Source organism: Ahaetulla prasina, chromosome 2 (genome assembly GCF_028640845.1).
Source record: "Ahaetulla prasina isolate Xishuangbanna chromosome 2, ASM2864084v1, whole genome shotgun sequence".
Taxonomy (NCBI): domain Eukaryota; kingdom Metazoa; phylum Chordata; class Lepidosauria; order Squamata; family Colubridae; genus Ahaetulla; species Ahaetulla prasina.
In genome coordinates this window covers 72,086,833-72,105,333 of record NC_080540.1, presented here as the reverse complement: position 1 = coordinate 72,105,333, position 18,501 = coordinate 72,086,833, and the positions used below count along the sequence as shown (strand labels likewise).

Genomic DNA, 18,501 nt, shown 5'->3' with positions numbered 1-18,501 from the left:
TTGTGTACCTCAACTAATTCCAAATAAGTAACATAAAGTGAATATTCTTTACATGAGAAACTTCTGCCACAGTTTAAATATCAGCAAAGTTTGCAAATTAATTCTAATTGTAAATTAATTCTAATTTAATTGTATTAAAATTGTTACACCATCAAGTAGGAATACTCTAGTATCAGCAATATATAAATTGGCTGGGTAACTAGAAATAGATTGCACTATTAAATAAATAATCTTTTGATTGAACCTTTGTTGAAGGAGCTTAACATTCTCGTTCAAGAGCCACACATATTGGTGGGCACAATATTGATATATGCTTGTTAACTAGGTCTTCTGTATATTGTATGGAAACATCCACTGTTTTGATTTCAGAACCCAAGAGACTGCCAGAGAGGTTATATCAGCAACTGTTATTATGATAGTTGGCAAAACGCTCTAGGAATCGTATTATGTAATACTAGAGACATACTTATCAGAGAAAAACCAATTAACTCATCCCATTCCCTCTCTTTGCAAAAAGGTATTTAAAAAGCTTTTGGGGGGGGGATTGATACTATAGTATTGCTACTCTTTGATTTTCCTTGCTACTATATTTTTCTCTCTGTGTTAATTTGGCTTTATATTCATATACTACACGGGGGCAGGACAGAAACTATGATACGAATACAAGTGGGTGCCTCTTTTAAGTCAGTGGGCAATTTTAGAAGCTGTGCTCCCAAAAGAGCACAGAAACCACTGAAAGGGAGGCTTTCAAGCTCCTGCAAGATTTATAACAATAATTTTGTTGACAAGTGTCTCCCTTAAATTGTCCCCCTAAAAAAAAAACCTAGGCTCTATACATTTCTGGATGCCGAAGGGATCTAATAGATACTACATATCCTCAGGTTTCATCTATTTCAGACCTTCAGCAGAGAGCTTAAGTTCAGATTAGAATCTATGTTCAAATCAGTTCAAAATGGAGACATCGTAATACAATTTTCTTATAGGCTAAAGTAATGCCAAATAGAACTTTGGCTAATAGAGGAATATCAGCAAGCCAATACATTAAGGCAGGATAAGAGCCTATAGCATCATCCCAGCAGCCTAGTTTATCTGCAATGAACATATATAGGAAAAGCTTCAGGTAGTGTGCATCCCACATTTATTCAGCAAAGGAATAGGTATAGTGAATACACAGATAAAGTAATGTTGATTCAAAACCAGCTGTGTATTCATCCAGGGTCCTCAAATTCCAGCGTTCAATAAATAGTTTAGTTAAAAAAATAAATTGGTTGAAGCTTATCAGCAATTGAAAATACCTTCCCTCAGTTGTAGAACTATCAGCACCTTTTAACTTATAATGCTGATGTCAAAAATTCAAAAGATGTTTTCAGTCCTAGACAGATTGTTTGCATCACTGCAGCCGTAGGTAACTGAAGGTGAGAAATATCAATTTACTTTGACTTTTTCTGTTTGAATTTAACACTTTAATTGTTGATATACTAATCTTAATTGAATTTAAACTTATCCGTATTGAATGACACCCTGGATTTTAAAGTACAAAATGTGGTAAGGCTTAACTAAATATGTTTTTAAAGTTCTAATCCTTGAATTTATATGCAGGCAACCTTTCCTAGAGATTTCAGGACTGGGCTAATCAAGGCAAATATGGAAAATAATTGCAGTAGCACATAAAAAATAACTTCTCCCTATTAGACAGCACACTGGATTTAAAAGAAGAAAGATGTAGTAAAGCTTAGCTAAATATATGTTTTAAGGTTCTAATGTCAGCTTGATATGCATCTGTGAACACAACAATTTCATGAAATTAAAGGTTTATTCATGATAAAGTATGACTAGAGGTGACTGAATAATTAACCCAATAAAAGATTATATATCCTACTCTAGGTAGGAAAAAATATTTGGAATGCATGTTAGCATGCTCGCTCTTGTAGAGTAAAAATATAATTACCAATTACTATGAACTACAACAAAGATAAAACTGCAAAGTGGGTGAATTTATAGTCTACTGCAGTTCACTACTTGGCAATATGCTAATGTTCTAAAATCCAAAATAACTAAGGATTTAAAATATAAAAATGGATTTTTCTTTTAGCATGTTAAAAAAAACCAATACAACCTTTTTTGTGGTTAATTTTAACAGCTTTGTAGCTTTACATCAGCAGATATTTCCTATAGCTGAATTAAAGGAACAAATTATGTTTTATACAGAAACTTAGGGAATGAAGAGAATATAGAAGGGGCCAATTCCTGTTACAATATTCTGTTTATTTCATTTTTATTTATTTATTTTTTTATTGGAATTTGTCAAACAAAAATGAGAACAAGAATAAGAGAATAAAAATACAAGGCACGTTAGTGCACCTTTGCACGCCCCCTCTACTGACCACTTAAGTATGAAGTAAGGTCCACAGAAGTCAATTTATGACTGAAACTGAAAATTTGTAGCTGAGACAACTGAATCAGGTAGGGCATTCCAGACTTCGATAATTCTATTACCGAAATCCTATTTTTTACAGTCAAGTTTAGAACGATTTACATTGAATTTAAAGTGGTTGTTTGTGCACACATTATTGTGATTAAAACAGAAAAGGTCAGTTACAGGTAAAACATTACTACGTATAATTTTGTATGCAATACCTAGGTCTAAAATACCTACATTCTACTTAATATTTCTCCCTAACATAAATTAGTGGATAACAGGATAATCTGTCACAAAATATATATATAAATATTTTTAGTTTATAGAGTAATTTATAGACTATGGCAATTAGAGTTTACATTAGTTTACTTTTAATAAAATGGTTAAATGTTTTGATAATTTCATGTTTATAAACTAATAGTTAATATAACAGTCCTATGGGCCCTATTTAGGAAAGAAAAATAAAATGAGCAATGTAAACAAAATTTAGACTAAATATATCTTGTTATAAAATGCCTGAATACAGCTATTGTTAACACAGAAAAATGAAACACATTTGTTAACATTGTGATATTTTTAATATTACACTACCATTTCAGGTCTCCTTTTTGATTCACTGTCTTAAATAAACGGTGAAAGAGAAAATGAATAATCAGGATTCTGCAGAGCTTGCTATTTATAACTGGGCAAAAGCTAACATTGGTTCATGGCAGCTTTCCTAACTTCTAAGTAATGGATGTTCTCTCTGGATTCTGACTGACTCCAAGGCCTGGATGATACAGAAGATTTACTTTCCTCAAACACTGCCACCTAACTAGCTCCCCAGTCCCACAACTATTGGTTAAAAAAACAGAAAGATACAGCAGACAGATAAAATAAAGCAAATTAGTATGATACTGCCACATCAAATATGATTCTCTTTAAAAAAATATATATAGATTTTTTTCGTTTTGCCACAGTGAGACAATAGCATCCAGAGGCAGAACAGCAGCAAGAAGTACACAGGACACTTTAGATTAAAGTTCTGTTTACTTGCCAACTAAATGACTTCAGTCTGGATTCAATTATTAGCAGCTAACCCACATCTGCTCTTTGATCACAGCCAAACACTGTGACCATAGAGATTGAAGAGCCAAGGTCAAAGAAGAGCAAGAACATGAGAACAAATGGAAGATATCTGCTTTGAATTGTGGCACAAGTTCATCCCGTTACCTCAAATGTAGTGAACAAGAATAGGTATCAAGCAGAAACCTAACACCCTGACAGATGAGCAGATCCCTATCTTTATTACCACCTTGTTAAAAATAATAATAATAGGAAGAAATAGGTGAGAAACCCTTCACTAATATTTTATCAAATCTGTATATGCTGGACATCTTCCCCCTATTCTCACACATCACAGCCCTCAGATTTATCACAATTAGCAGGAGAGGACAGAAGCAGTAGGGAAAAAAAATGACAACAACACTGATTTTTTTTTTTTTAGGAGATGGAGACGTAAAGTAAAGGATAATACGAAAGCGATAAGAAGCAGGTCCTGTTTTTCTTTCTGAAGTTTTAAAAAGCCTAACACTCTAAATGACTCCTCACAACCATCTTTATATTAGAAAGCAGGGTCAGATAGGCTCAGGAGCACATTGACTTACAATCAGAATTCCTTAAAGAAAAAGTAGAACGTTCAGTGACAGTTGACAGGGGGCAGCAATGGGGGAGGGGCACCTGACCATTAGCCCTGGGGTCCAAAGAGTAAGTGGGCAGAGTGTAAACAATTAAATAAATGCAGCTTTCTCGCTTTGATGTTTATATTTAAGCCTAAGCTCTCTATCAAGCCTCCTATCAGTATAAATCAGTGGCAAACAAAAAGCCTCCAATTTACTTAGTACCTAAAGTGACCATATCTTCATTTCTTGAAATCATTTTTCCCCCCATATTTTCTTTGTAAGCTTAGGTATTGTGGAATAAAATATCTGGCTAAAAAAATGGATGAAGCTGCCACATGTTGCAGATTTACTAAGACATTATTTCAATTTGTATTTCCTCTTTCCACTCACAGGGCATTCATTCTCATAGGTTCCGTAGACCCTGATAATGATTATTTTTTTTCTCCAGTTTTTCGCATTATCACTCAAAGTAATTAATAATAATAATAATAATAATATTTTAATTTGTATACCGCCCTTCTCCCGAAGGAATACAACAGTGGGCTCTTATATAAGTGTGCAAAAATCTAGCACAAATGTTCACAATCTACAAACATCTTCAATTGGCCTGCTAATATTACTTGCATATGATGGTATTAAATGTTCAGCTCTAGAGGTTGGTTGAAACAATGGTATTCATACAAAAATTCAAGCATAAACATAAATTAAAACTGATCAAAAGGTCAAATATGAAAATCAATAATTAATACAAAATATTGACTCTGTATTATTGTATTTATGATAGTGATTTTATTATGTAAGGAAATAAAAATTCCATATGGACTGAGAGTTTTCCATGCAGCCCTAAGTTATTAATTGTATATTTATGCATTCCTGTATACAGTAGTTAAATATATACAAGATGCCAGCTTCATAGCAGAAAACTGCTATATATTATTAAAGAGATGGTACACTAAAGTATTTATTTCAAAATTAAAATATTGGTTACCTAGGAAAGTTTCAAAAGAAACAACTAGAAAGCAGCATTAACAAAACCACTTCCATAAAGTAAAACTGCCAAGAAATCTGCATACATTTAGTACGAATTTAGTACAAGTGCATTCTTTATTTTTTTTAAAAAAAACATGTACACATGCAGAAAACACAAACACTTTTTATTCATGTAACTAAACATAGATACCTGTAACAAATCAACATCATTCTATGGAAGAAAAATATTTTCTGTAGCTTTTGTTTTAAATGCATCTTTTAAATGCATCAAACTCGTAGCCCGCAAGCCAGATGACTCATGCACTGGCCACGTCCAAGCACAGTTTAGCAAAGGAGGGAAAAGTCGCAATATGTCATGTGACACTGCAAGTTTGACACCCCTGCTTTAGGGGTACATTTGCCTGTTTCCACAATCACTATTATTCATACTTAAATCCAATGAAAGATTGAAATATCTGACTATGTTGACAACTGAAACGAAAGACTAGATTGTCAAAACGTTGACAATTTCAAGTAACTTACATTGATTTTGTTTAGCATTCCACACATAGTCCTAGACTTAGAACAGTTCATTTAGTGGCCATTCAAAGTTACATCACTGAAAAAAGTGACATGACCAGTTTTTATACTTACAATCTTTGTAGCATCCCCATGATCATGTTATCAAAATTCAAGTGTTTGACAAAATTCAAGTGTTTCACATTTATGACTACTGCTGTGCCCCAAGGTCATGTGATCACCTTTTGAAACCTTTTCACAAGCAAAATCAATAGGAAAGCCAAATTCACTTAACAACTGTGTTATAACTTATCAATTACAGTGATTCTTTTAACAACTATATCACGAAAGGTTGTAAAATGTGGCAAAACTGTCTCATTTAAGAAGAGATATTTTGGGCTCAATTGTGATCATAATTCAAAGATTACTTATACTGTGAAATGTTAAGCATTAATTTAGATCTTTACCCAGACCTTAAATGTTAATAGTCTACACTTATTTTTTAAACACTGAGGAGGAACAAGATTAAGAACATTTATGGCTCATTTCCACATTTCAGTATTTCAAATAGATATTTCTAAACAGAAAATGTTCTCCAAATGATAGGTTCATCTTTATAATGTTTATTCCAAATAACATACAGTAGAACTCATGTAATCTTGCTGCTTTGAAATACTGAAACATGGAAACAAATATACAGGAACAAAATCAAGGAGAACTCATTAACTAGCCATTCCATTAAATTATTGCAGAATAAGAACAAGAAAAATGCTAAATAAAACTCTTTCAATTCAAGTGCTTAAAGTAAATGCCCTTTGAGCATTTAATGGGAATGGCAGCTCTAAACAAATAATGCCTGCTGCCTTTATTATCATTCCAAAGATTATATATAAGAAAAAACTTTCAGTGAGAAATCAAAATTGCAAAAACACAAAGACAGCAGTCTGTTTCATTACAAGCAGATGATAACAGGCTATAAACTGTGACTGAACAGTGATCATATGAAAGCTTTGCAAAAACTGAAAAAATTTTTTTTAAAAAAATCTGTTTATTTATCTGAAAAGCAAAAGCTGAAAGATGCTAGGGAAAAGGGCCAAACAGTTGCCAGGAATTCAGCATGTTGAATGAAAATAATGTTTCAATTCCAGAAAACTTGAGCTTGATTTGATGTTATTTAGCTGTATCATCTCCACAGAATCACTAGAACCAAATATTATGTTCTTGACTTTCACTGATGCACTGATTTCACTCAGAAGAGACTAAAGTAATGTCTGTAATGATGGAAGATCAAAAGAACCTTTGCAAAAAAAATACCTTACCTAACATTTGTAGCTATTAGTACTGTGATTACTAAAGCTTGTTTTAGAGTTATCCACAACTGCATCTAGGCATCACAGCATACGTATGCAGCAAAGGGGATGACAGGTAAGCGTAGAAGGCAGATGGCTGCAGGCCGCATCCAAGCCGATGCGCACACTTCCCAAATGCCAACTGTGCATAATGCAAAGTTGTGTGTCCTGCATGCTGATTGGTTGTCCCGACTTCCTGTTCTGTGCTTGCTCTTTGAATGCCCTAGCCAGAACGAACATTTGCAGACGTATAAATGAAACAGTTATGCAACTGCCTCCGAATAACAGACACATACTTTCCCTGATGTGCACTGACGGAGAAATTTAATCTAGACTTAAGTTTAACCAAGATCTGATTTTTACTTGATTATTTATGAAAGGTAGGTAACAACTAAGCTAAAATAATTATACACGTAAGTTGATTAAGACAAGATTACATTAAGTATGATTAAAAAACAGATTTGATATCAATAGAAGTTTTAATTTTTCCTGTTCAACTAACAACTTTGTAGAAGAGGCATGCTATGAGCCCTGTCAGACTGAGTATTTCGGTTGGTAAGGTACAGAAGGGCTTCTCTGCTCTTGCACCTGCCCTTTGGGACATCTCCCCTCTCTCGGAGTGAGGTTGGCTCCAACCCTCCCGACCTTTCATAAGAGCCCGTTGGCTTGGGGCTCCAATGGGGAAGTATCACAGTGGAGATGATTGATCGATTAACATCAGATACCACCTCCCTCTCATTCCTGTTCCTGCCCTCCTCTTTTATTGGGCTGCAATATTTGGCTCTGTATAGCATTTTATTTATGTTTGGACAGTTTTTATTTTTTATTATTGTAAGCTACCCAGTTACGCTGAGGTAAGATGGGCAGCCAATGTGTATATGTATGTATAAACATAAAAGATTAAAAAACTCCTTAAATTTGGAAAAAACACCACCAAATTTGCAGATACTAGGATGCCCATTACTTCTCTAGATGGGGCTTGCAAACATGGATTTTTAAGATTACTCTTTAAAATTGCTATTTCTCAGAAGAATTTGGTATTTTCCATCCGGGGTCACATCCTCTCATAGTTCCAACTGCAACCTGAAGATACCCTGCTAATTGTTTCTAAAAAAATATGTCCTCATCATGATGCTATCATCATCTCATCCCTAATTCACCAAGGAGATACCTTAAATGATGTCTTATCAGTTTAAAAGAAGGGTCTTTCCTCTTCTCCCAACACAAATCGTGCTGTGATCTATGACACTTCTAGCGATGACACAGACGTTGAGATTTATCCAGCTTCCAAGGACCACTTTAGGTTGCTGAAGGCATGCCTTCCAGCCTCTGGTCACCTGGAACTATATCATCATAGACACTTTGTGGTAAGTTGCCAAGAAATTGGGCAGCTGGCTTCCACAGAGGAGTCTGCTCACATGCTGCCTTATGGGGTGTTATTTAGGCTCTTTATTAACACAGATATACCATTCTTTTGAAACAATGCTTAGGAAAAAGTGCTTAAGAAATGGATCAGCATTTTCTTGACACGGCATGTATATTTCATGTACTATTGCATGTATATTTCTTACTAATGACAGCTCTCTCTCCCTTTGATAAAATTCTCCAAGCAGCTTATTGCTTACAGGAAGCTTTATCCAGGGTGAAATGCTCCCGGTTTGGACTGGATTGGCTGATCCGGTAGCAATGGCAGGTGGTGGTTCGGTAGCAAAAATCTCTGCCCCCCCTGGCCCATGCCCATCCAATCACCGGGTCGCCCGCTTGCCACTTCATTTTAAAAATGCTTTTAAAAGGTTAAAAAAGGCTCTGATGATCACAGCTGAGCTGCGCAATAGTCAGAGCCTTTTTTTACTTTTAAAAGAAATTTTTACAACCTATTCAACTGAATAGGTTGTAAAAAATGCTTTTAAAAGGTAAAAAAGGCTCTGACGATCACAGCTGAGCTGTGCAATCATCCAAGCTTTTTTTTTACTTTTAAAAGCATTTTTTTACAACCTATTGGGCTGTTGTAAAGGTTGTAAAAAGGTTGTAAAAAAATGCTTTTAAAAGTAAAAAAAGTCACGCCCCACAGCTGATCACCACCACTCCCCGTATGCTGTTCTACTTACTCCATGCCTCCTTTTGGTGTGCACCGTGCGCGCACACCTCGCATTTGGTGCGTGGTGTGCACTGTGCATGTGCGCACGCAGCCAGCGAACCAGTAGTAAACCAGCTCAGATTTCACCACTGGCTTCATCCCACATTCCTTCAATGGGTCGAACAGACTGATGGACGAGTCATAGGCAAGAAGAGGCACAGAATGACCAGGAGAGAACTCTTCTGGTGCATTGGGAGTGCTATCTTGCTTCATGTGAATGAGCTCTTCCTGCCTTTTGGGACATGTAATTTCCCAAATTAAGGGCTGCCTACCTTAAGCAAATAACTCTCTGAGGCTCACAATACAAAATAATGAAACCCACATGAAGAGAAATACTAATGAACACAATAAATACTAAGTAAAAATACCTAAACCAAGGCACTTCATACCTAATCTTTAGCCACAAATTCTACACTATCAGCCGCTCCTAATGATCTGGATCTAATCCACTGGGAAAACCCAGATTTGATATCAATAGAAGTTTTAATTTTTCCTGTTCAACTAACAACTTTGTAGAAGAGGCATGCTATGAGCCCTGTCAGACTGAGTATTTCGGTTGGTAAGGTACAGAAGGGCTTCTCTGCTCTTGCACCTGCCCTTTGGGACATCTCCCCTCTCTCGGAGTGAGGTTGGCTCCAACCCTCCCGACCTTTCATAAGAGCCCGTTGGCTTGGGGCTCCAATGGGGAAGTATCACAGTGGAGATGATTGATCGATTAACATCAGATACCACCTCCCTCTCATTCCTGTTCCTGCCCTCCTCTTTTATTGGGCTGCAATATTTGGCTCTGTATAGCATTTTATTTATGTTTGGACAGTTTTTATTTTTTATTATTGTAAGCTACCCAGTTACGCTGAGGTAAGATGGGCAGCCAATGTGTATATGTATGTATAAACATAAAAGATTAAAAAACTCCTTAAATTTGGAAAAAACACCACCAAATTTGCAGATACTAGGATGCCCATTACTTCTCTAGATGGGGCTTGCAAACATGGATTTTTAAGATTACTCTTTAAAATTGCTATTTCTCAGAAGAATTTGGTATTTTCCATCCGGGGTCACATCCTCTCATAGTTCCAACTGCAACCTGAAGATACCCTGCTAATTGTTTCTAAAAAAATATGTCCTCATCATGATGCTATCATCAGCTCATCCCTAATTCACCAAAGAGATACCTTAAATGATGTCTTATCAGTTTAAAAGAAGGGTCTTTCCTCTTCTCCCAACACAAATCGTGCTGTGATCTATGACACTTCTAGTGATGACACAGACGTTGAGATTTATCCAGCTTCCAAGGACCACTTTAGGTTGCTGAAGGCATGCCTTCCAGCCTCTGGTCACCTGGAACTATATCATCATAGACACTTTGTGGTAAGTTGCCAAGAAATTGGGCAGCTGGCTTCCACAGAGGAGTCTGCTCACATGCTGCCTTATGGGGTGTTATTTAGGCTCTTTATTAACACAGATATACCATTCTTTTGAAACAATGCTTAGGAAAAAGTGCTTAAGAAATGAGATCAGCATTTTCTTGACACGGCATGTATATTTCATGTACTATTGCATGTATATTTCTTACTAATGACAGCTCTCTCTCCCTTTGATAAAATTCTCCAAGCAGCTTATTGCTTACAGGAAGCTTTATCCAGGGTGAAATGCTCCCGGTTTGGACTGGATTGGCTGATCCGGTAGCAATGGCAGGTGGTGGTTCGGTAGCAAAAATCTCTGCCCCCCCTGGCCCATGCCCATTCAATCACCGGGTCGCCCGCTTGCCACTTCTTTTTAAAAATGCTTTTAAAAGGTTAAAAAAGGCTCTGATGATCACAGCTGAGCTGCGCAATAGTCAGAGCCTTTTTTTACTTTTAAAAGAAATTTTTACAACCTATTCAACCGAATAGGTTGTAAAAAAATGCTTTTAAAAGGTAAAAAAGGCTCTGATGATCACAGCTGAGCTGTGCAATCATCCAAGCTTTTTTTTTTTACTTTTAAAAGCATTTTTTACAACCTATTCGGTTGTTGTAAAGGTTGTAAAAAGGTTGTAAAAAATGCTTTTAAAAGTAAAAAAAGTCACGCCCCACAGCTGATCACCACCACTCCCCGTATGCTGTTCTACTTACTCCATGCCTCCTTTTGGTGTGCACCGTGCGCGCACACCTCGCATTTGGTGCGTGGTGTGCACTGTGCATGTGCGCACGCAGCCAGCGAACCAGTAGTAAACCAGCTCAGATTTCACCACTGGCTTCATCCCACAGTCCTTCAATGGGTTGAACAGACTGATGGACGAGTCATAGGCAAGAAGAAGAGGCACAGAATGAGCAGGAGAGAGCTCTTCTGGTGCATTGGGAGTGCTATCTTGCTTCATGTGAATCAGCTCTTCCTGCCTTTTTGGGACATGTAATTTCCCAAATTAAGGGCTGCCTACCTTAAGCAAATAACTCTTGGAGGCTCACAATACAAAATAATGAAACCCACATGAAGAGAAATACTAATGAACACAATAAATACTAAGTAAAAATACCTAAACCAAGGCACTTCATACCTAATCTTTAGTCACAAATTCTACCCTATCAGCCGCTCCTAATGATCTGGATCTAATCCACTGCCAAAACCCAGATTTTTACAGTCTTTTAGAGGATCAGGTCATTCAGATTTCCTGGGGAGGCAGTTTGAGTACACTAGACTCAAGCACCCAAATAGACCAACTGGTCACACGAAAGCAGGAAGGGCATGTGGTGAAGTGGGAGGGAGTTTCCAGTTCACTTAAATCCCTGGCAACTAAGCGTTGGGTGGGTTCTGGTTTTCTTGGCTTCTAATAAATGCAAAAGTTTTCTTTTCTGGACTGTCACTGCCTTTGCCTCTTTTCTTTTAAGAACTTGGTTTTAATTGTGATATACAAAGACCTTGGGAGAGCATGCAGAACCTCTTGTAAATGAGAAACTCTGCACGCATGCTGTCTTAGTCTCAAAGTTGCTGGAATCTAGGAATCCAGTGGATATTTTGGTAAAGAGTAAACCGTATCTAGTGCTCTTCACTCCCTCAATCCACAATGCAGCATTTCTCCTTTTCAGCTTGTCTTTTCTAATTCTCATTTTGTCATCTTGATAATCACCCTTCCAGAAAGATCTTTCCCTCTCAATGATTTGAAAGATTTTGTTTATTTAAAGAAAGTGACTTACAGAGCAATTTACTTTCTTTTCATCTCACCTGTTTTTTCTTTTCCCATTTGTTTCAGTTTTCATTTTTGCTACAGTTAGTATTTCCAAAGAAAGTCTTTCTTAAACTTCGTATATCCCTTAAGACACAGTCATACACATGAATTCATTTGTTTCAGATTCCATTCCTTTCTGAGCTATAGAACATTTTAATTTGTCAGAGATCACTAGATTAGCAAATGAAGAAACATAAAGCAAGTATCTCCGGCAAGAGCAGTCAGAATTAAGTTCCTCCGTGTTGTGTTCAGAGGGATTTACTCCCAAAACAAGCTGCCAGCCAACTCCTGGGAACTGAACAGCTTTCCCAGCTGGAGTATTGCTGGAGCCACCCTTAAAATGACTTTGTCAATTGGTTTGCATCAAAAGGGGACTTGAGTGACTAGGCAATTCTGCAGATGTGATAATATTTGTGGGGGAGAGAAGAACTTTCTGGTGAGATACAAGTGATGCTTCTGGAAATTGTATGTTCTCTTAAAAGTGCTTTATCTAGTATTTCATCATTCATCCCTACGCCAATTATTTTCATTAATTATTTCAGATAACAACTCAAGGTGTTTTTTTTACCCTAGAGTTAAAAAGATAGTCCCCCCCACCCAAGGAATGAGTTGATTCAGCATGAGCTTTGAAATCCATTCCATTTCCCCTTCTCATCCTCCAGAATTGCATTAAATCTTTATCTACTTCCTTTGGACATATCTATGTATGTATCTGTATATATATTTGCAAAACCAGACCAAGTTTTGACAAATGGGTAAATTTGCCAGTCTAAAGTTCATCTCCACCACACCTCAGCCTCTTCCCACCTTAAACAAGTGGCTGATAGAAGTTTTTTCCCAGCAGGTGGTAACATTTGGCAGGTGGGAAAACAAAACCCCAATCATTTCCCATAATTTATCCCCATTAAATCTGTAAAGACTTTGGCATTTGCCAGCCAAGTTACTGTGACAGGTTAGAGCTTGGTCATCAGATTGACATCAGCACATATTTCTATCAAATCAAGGGCTAGAAAAATGTACACTGACATAGCTATCCAGCTATGCCTTAGATCTTGTGAGATTCCACAAGATTTCCATATGAAATCCTAGAACAATTTCAATGAGATCATACAAAATATTGCAAACTTGTGAGACCAAGGCAACTGGCACTTAAGCCAGTTAACAAAATTGTCTGATGACAACTGAGTTCTGAAAAATTGGCCTGCCTATCTGAAATAAACAAATTCAAACTCCAGGGAGTTCAGGGAGCTATTATCCAAAGATAAGTAATGACAAACCAGACCCTCAGGTGCACAAGAAAGTGAAGAAGTGATTATTATGACTACAGGTTTCCTTGGGAAAACTTTTATGTGCATCTAAACAGAAATACTCTAGTTTTTACCTGAGGGTTTCTTTACATCATCACTTATTTGCTGAGCTTATAGACCACTTCAATTGCTGATAGCTCTGTATGGCATTCGTCCCTAGCATCCATAAATCAAATTTAAAAATAGCATATCAAAACACAGATCAACATCAACAACCACCAGAAGTATCATTTAATATACCAAAAGAAAACCTAGTATCAGAGAAACATTTAAATAAATCAACCCACAAGGCCTACTGATATCAATCAATCAGTCAATCAATAAATCAACCAATCCATCTCACGTTCATCACTCTAGGTGGAATACAATTTTAAAAAAGCCAGTTTTTAATGTCTTTCTGAAAACCAAAGGCTGAATTTCTGGGGAAACACACACCACAGAAGTGGGGCAGCAATGGAGAAGACTTGCTTTTGTAATTCTTTAGACTTCTATCTTCCTTTACCAGATAACTATTAAGAAAAGGTAGTATGTAGATTTAAACCTAAAACATGAAGGTTTAAAGCTGGAGATATAACCTTGAAATATATCCAGAAGCAAATTGTTCTTTTTCTTGTTATGATTTGTCACACAGCCAGTTGTTTAGATTGGATTTTGCATTTTTATCTACCTGTTGAGTACAATCTAAAGACCTGGATAGGCAGGGTCCTGTTTATTTGCGGTTGACAGTAAACAAATGAACAAGTACAGTAAAACCTCCATAACTGACCACTTCCTTACACTGACCACCTCCCTAAGTTGACCTAATTTTCATAGACTGGACATACACTTATATGTACACAATAGAAAACCAACCTCTCTATATTGACCACTTCTGAAAGTTGTATTTTGACCAACTGGACCTTGACACATGGTAGTAACTTGACCAGTTGAGTCTAGTCTGCACCAAGGGCAAGAAAAGTGAAATGCAGACTTGGTAACAATGAATTTCTTTCACGAAAAGTATCAAAGAATGCAATATTTTGACTTTGATTCACAATAAAGGTGATTTTTTTAATGGGCTTTTTTTCAAGGCAATGCCTGACAGGACCCTCATTATGAGGGGTGACAGAATGTTTCACAGTTCTGTTGTGCGCTAGCTTAACCGAAGAGAATCTAAAATCTTTGGTGATTGGTAAATGTATTGAATTTGTATGATATAGTATGGTATGAATGATTTCCCTGTGTTTTCACTATGTGTCTTTCTGCATGACATTCTCTAATAAAAGCTGTACAGTAAAATGAGGCACATGTACATCACTACAGTTGTTCTGACCACTTCCATATGGTGACCACTTTTATTCAGTCCCTTGAGTGTTCAACTTTCAGAGGTTTTACTGAATAATATTTTTGACTTGTTTGAGTTCTCTTTATCTGGTTTTAGGATTTCTATGGAGAACAAATCACATTTTCATATTTATGCAGAGATATTTAAAATTCAAAAGGCTTCATGAACTTTAGGACATGTCCAGGCAAGAGATGACTAAAGAATGTGACTGAAGAGAGCCTTTTATTCCAGAAAATGTCATAATTGGTATCCAAGATAGAGCTGTGAAAAGACCCTCCTCACTAGTGTTACTATCTGTTCGTTAAAAGTAGAATAAGGACTCTCAAGTTACTAGCTACTTCTCCACAAGCAAGTATAACTCTTTTCAGAGAAAGTGAAACAAAAGCTATTGCCTTTTGCTGGGATTAAGCCAGAGGTTGTATTCAGCTGGTTCGTACCAGTTTGCACGAACCGTTAGCGGAAATTTGGCCATGTCCCCGAACCAATCTCCTGGTCGCTGCTTGCTCACCCCACCCACCATATTCGTCACCGCCATGTTCTTCATGCACGTGCATCCACTGCCTTGCAAGTCCAATGGGATGCGCATGCGCGAAGAACATGGCAGCGACAGCAGCAGCTTTTTCCATGACCTCCGGTACTTTTCGGCAGCCTGTGGGAGGCTTCTTTGCCAGCCGCTTTCCAGCAGTGGTGGCTGGCTGGGGGTTGCCAAAAACTTCTGTCAGTGTGCCTTCCGGATTCTGAACCAGCCGCCATGGAAGGTAAACAGCCCGAACAAAGAGGCAGGGGGGAGAAAGCGGGGCTAGGCCAGGGGCCACTAAAGGAGGGGAAACGGGGGTGACTGGCGAAGGGAGGGAGAGGGTAGATAGGTGGAAATTCCAAAAATGTTCTTACTTTTTCCTGTGGGTGTAGCTAGGTGAGAGGGTCATGTGACATGGGCATGAGCATGAGTGACATCAAGTTGGCCACAGGCATGGGCATGAGTGATGTCAAGTTGGCCACGGCCACTCAGTTACATGCCCCCCATCTAGCCATGCCCACCGAACCGATAGTGGAAATTTTTGAAACCCACCACTGGTTTGAGCTTTTATTTATTAAGCAAAAGTTATTAAGCAAAAGCTTTCTTAAAACAGAAGCTATTGAGAAGTAGTTTCTTGCTGGGATTGAGTTTAAGTTCTAATAGCCCTGCCAACATCATCTGTTTCGTTCAGGTTCAGGATTTAAAGTTGACTTATCATTTGTGTCATTGAATGATCTTGTAGATGTTAGATATAGTGAGGAAGTGCCCTGCAGTAGAACACAAATCAAAACTCAGATTCAATCTATCCTACCTACCACCACCAACTGGAACCAACTCTTTGGAAATAGGGTGTGAGAGACTGGGCAGGCTGGGAAAGTATTGGAAGACATAAAGACAGGAAGGAAGTCCAAGCTTATCAAACCATCAAACTAACCCAGTCTATGTGACATGAAATGAAAGATGTATTTCAAAACAGAGATCGTCTAAATCAACTCAATATAAATGAAGGGGTCAGAAATTCTACTTGAAGTTTCCAAGATTCAGTATTTACTCGACACTAGCAATAAAGATAAGTGTGTATAGTTACTGAAGTGTGTATAGTTCTTGATTTCTTGATATTGCACATCTAGGATGGCTTTTTAACAAAGGAGAATCACCACAAAACTCCCACTCTCCTCTCTCAACCCTCAGAGACAATTCAAATATATCATCAATGGTACTGTAAGTTTCTGAGAAATGAAGAAATACCAAGAGAGTCATACTCCCCTTATTTCATCTCAAGAGATAATCCACTAATGCAGTTTTGGTGCTAAATGAAATGTGCCCAGACAATAGGTTCCTTCAGAACCCTTTGCAATTTCAACTCTTACCACTTAATAAAGGTGGAAACTGGTTGAATGAGTCTCTAAATGAATTTCTACCATTCTGACCCAACCGCCAGTTGCCTCGCTGAAGGCTTTCACTAACAAGGAAATGTAGCAATTCAGACTACAGGGATAGAGGAATACATAATTCCTACTGATGAAAAAACACTTAAGAGAAAGTAAGCAACTCAGTTCTAGGAAAGAGGAAGGCATGAAAGACGATGAAAATAGCTCCACCTTGACTCTGTTTGCCTAACATGAGGTAGATGGATACTCTGACAGCCTTTCAAGAGTCTATTATTCCATACAACAGTAAAAAAAAAATTATGAAAATCTTGTTGTGTTTTCTGACCTGGCCTACCTCAAAGGATTGTTGAAAATACAGAGCCAATGTTGCAGTGTTCTGCTACTTCCTTAAGGCTTAGCACTTCAAACTTATCTCTGGCAATCTGGCAAGACATGAACTCAGTCATCTCTTTAACTTATCCAGCTATTGTTCAATGCCAAGTGGATCTCAATGAATTCATTCACAAAATACTTACAGAATTCCTAACCTCAGCCAACAAATTGTTTTCTGGTCCATTTTCCCCTTAGTAGGTTTGGGTCACTTTAAAAATTACCACTGGCCAGCATTTTGTTAATGTAATAACAGAGGAGAAAGACAGATGTTGGATCTTATAGTCACATAGTAAGCCTGATCATGAGCTCTTCATGAAGTCTTCATCTTCAATCATAATGCTTTTGACGATTCCTTTATTTTCCTAGAGCATCTCAGTAAATCATACAGCACTCCAGGATTGGCAAATTGAGAGACCATTCAAGCATAATCCTGTCAAGGCAACTGTCACTTCCCTATTTCAGCAGGCAACTAAAGCCTTACCCAGAATTGCCCATATTCCCTCTTGAAGCCAAGTGCTTCCTTTAGATTTCTAGGCGGACTGTGCAACTAAACATCTGCCATGCAGAAGTCAATTCAATAGTAAGTAGGGATTGATATAACTACAATAGTGGTTAACAAACCTTTTAGAGACTGAGTGCCCAAACTGCAACCCAAAAACCCACTTATTTATCGCAAAGTGCCAATACGGCAATTTAACCTGAATACTGAGGTTTTACTACCTAAAATAATGATAAACAAGGCAGAGTTCAGCTAATTGTTGTAAGAAAAACATGATAAATGCACTCTTATGCCCCTTCATTTTTTTCTGCTTTTGAAATATTACTTTTAGCAATAAAAAAGAAAAACTTTTGTAATATCATTTCTTTCCCTCCATCTTTCCCTCCCTCCCCATCTCTTTCCTCCCTCTTTCTCTGTCTCTTTCCTCCTCTCTCTCTCTCTCTTTCACAGGCAGCTCTGCAGGAAAACCAACTGGTATCCAGGAGGCCAGAGTGAGCCGAGACGATGCAGGGTTGCATTGCGGCTCCACGTCATAATGGGCTTCAGGAAGAGGGGACTCCGTCTCCCCCATTGTGAAGCGCTCAAGTGCAAAAGGTCACTCAATCAATTCCAACTTCATGAGATCTTTTTCTTTTGCGAGAAGTTGGAATTGATTTTTTTTTTAGTCCCACAAACTTTTGTTTCCCTGCAAACAATGGCAAGAAACGTGATGGAGAAACGCGACGGAGAAATACGATGGAGCTCGACTGGGGTGATGGCACGCATGCCCACAGAGAGGGCTCTGTGTGCCATCTCTGGCATGCGTGCCATAGGTTCGCCACCATGGAGTTAT

General features: G+C 37.6%; 1 protein-coding gene across 7 annotated transcripts in view; it reads right to left on the bottom strand.

Annotated features, from left to right (window-relative positions):
* SFMBT1 (Scm like with four mbt domains 1) overlaps positions 1-18,501 on the bottom strand; it is a 146,411-nt gene that overhangs the window by 49,319 nt on the left and 78,591 nt on the right. The gene's annotated exons all lie outside the window — the stretch shown is intronic.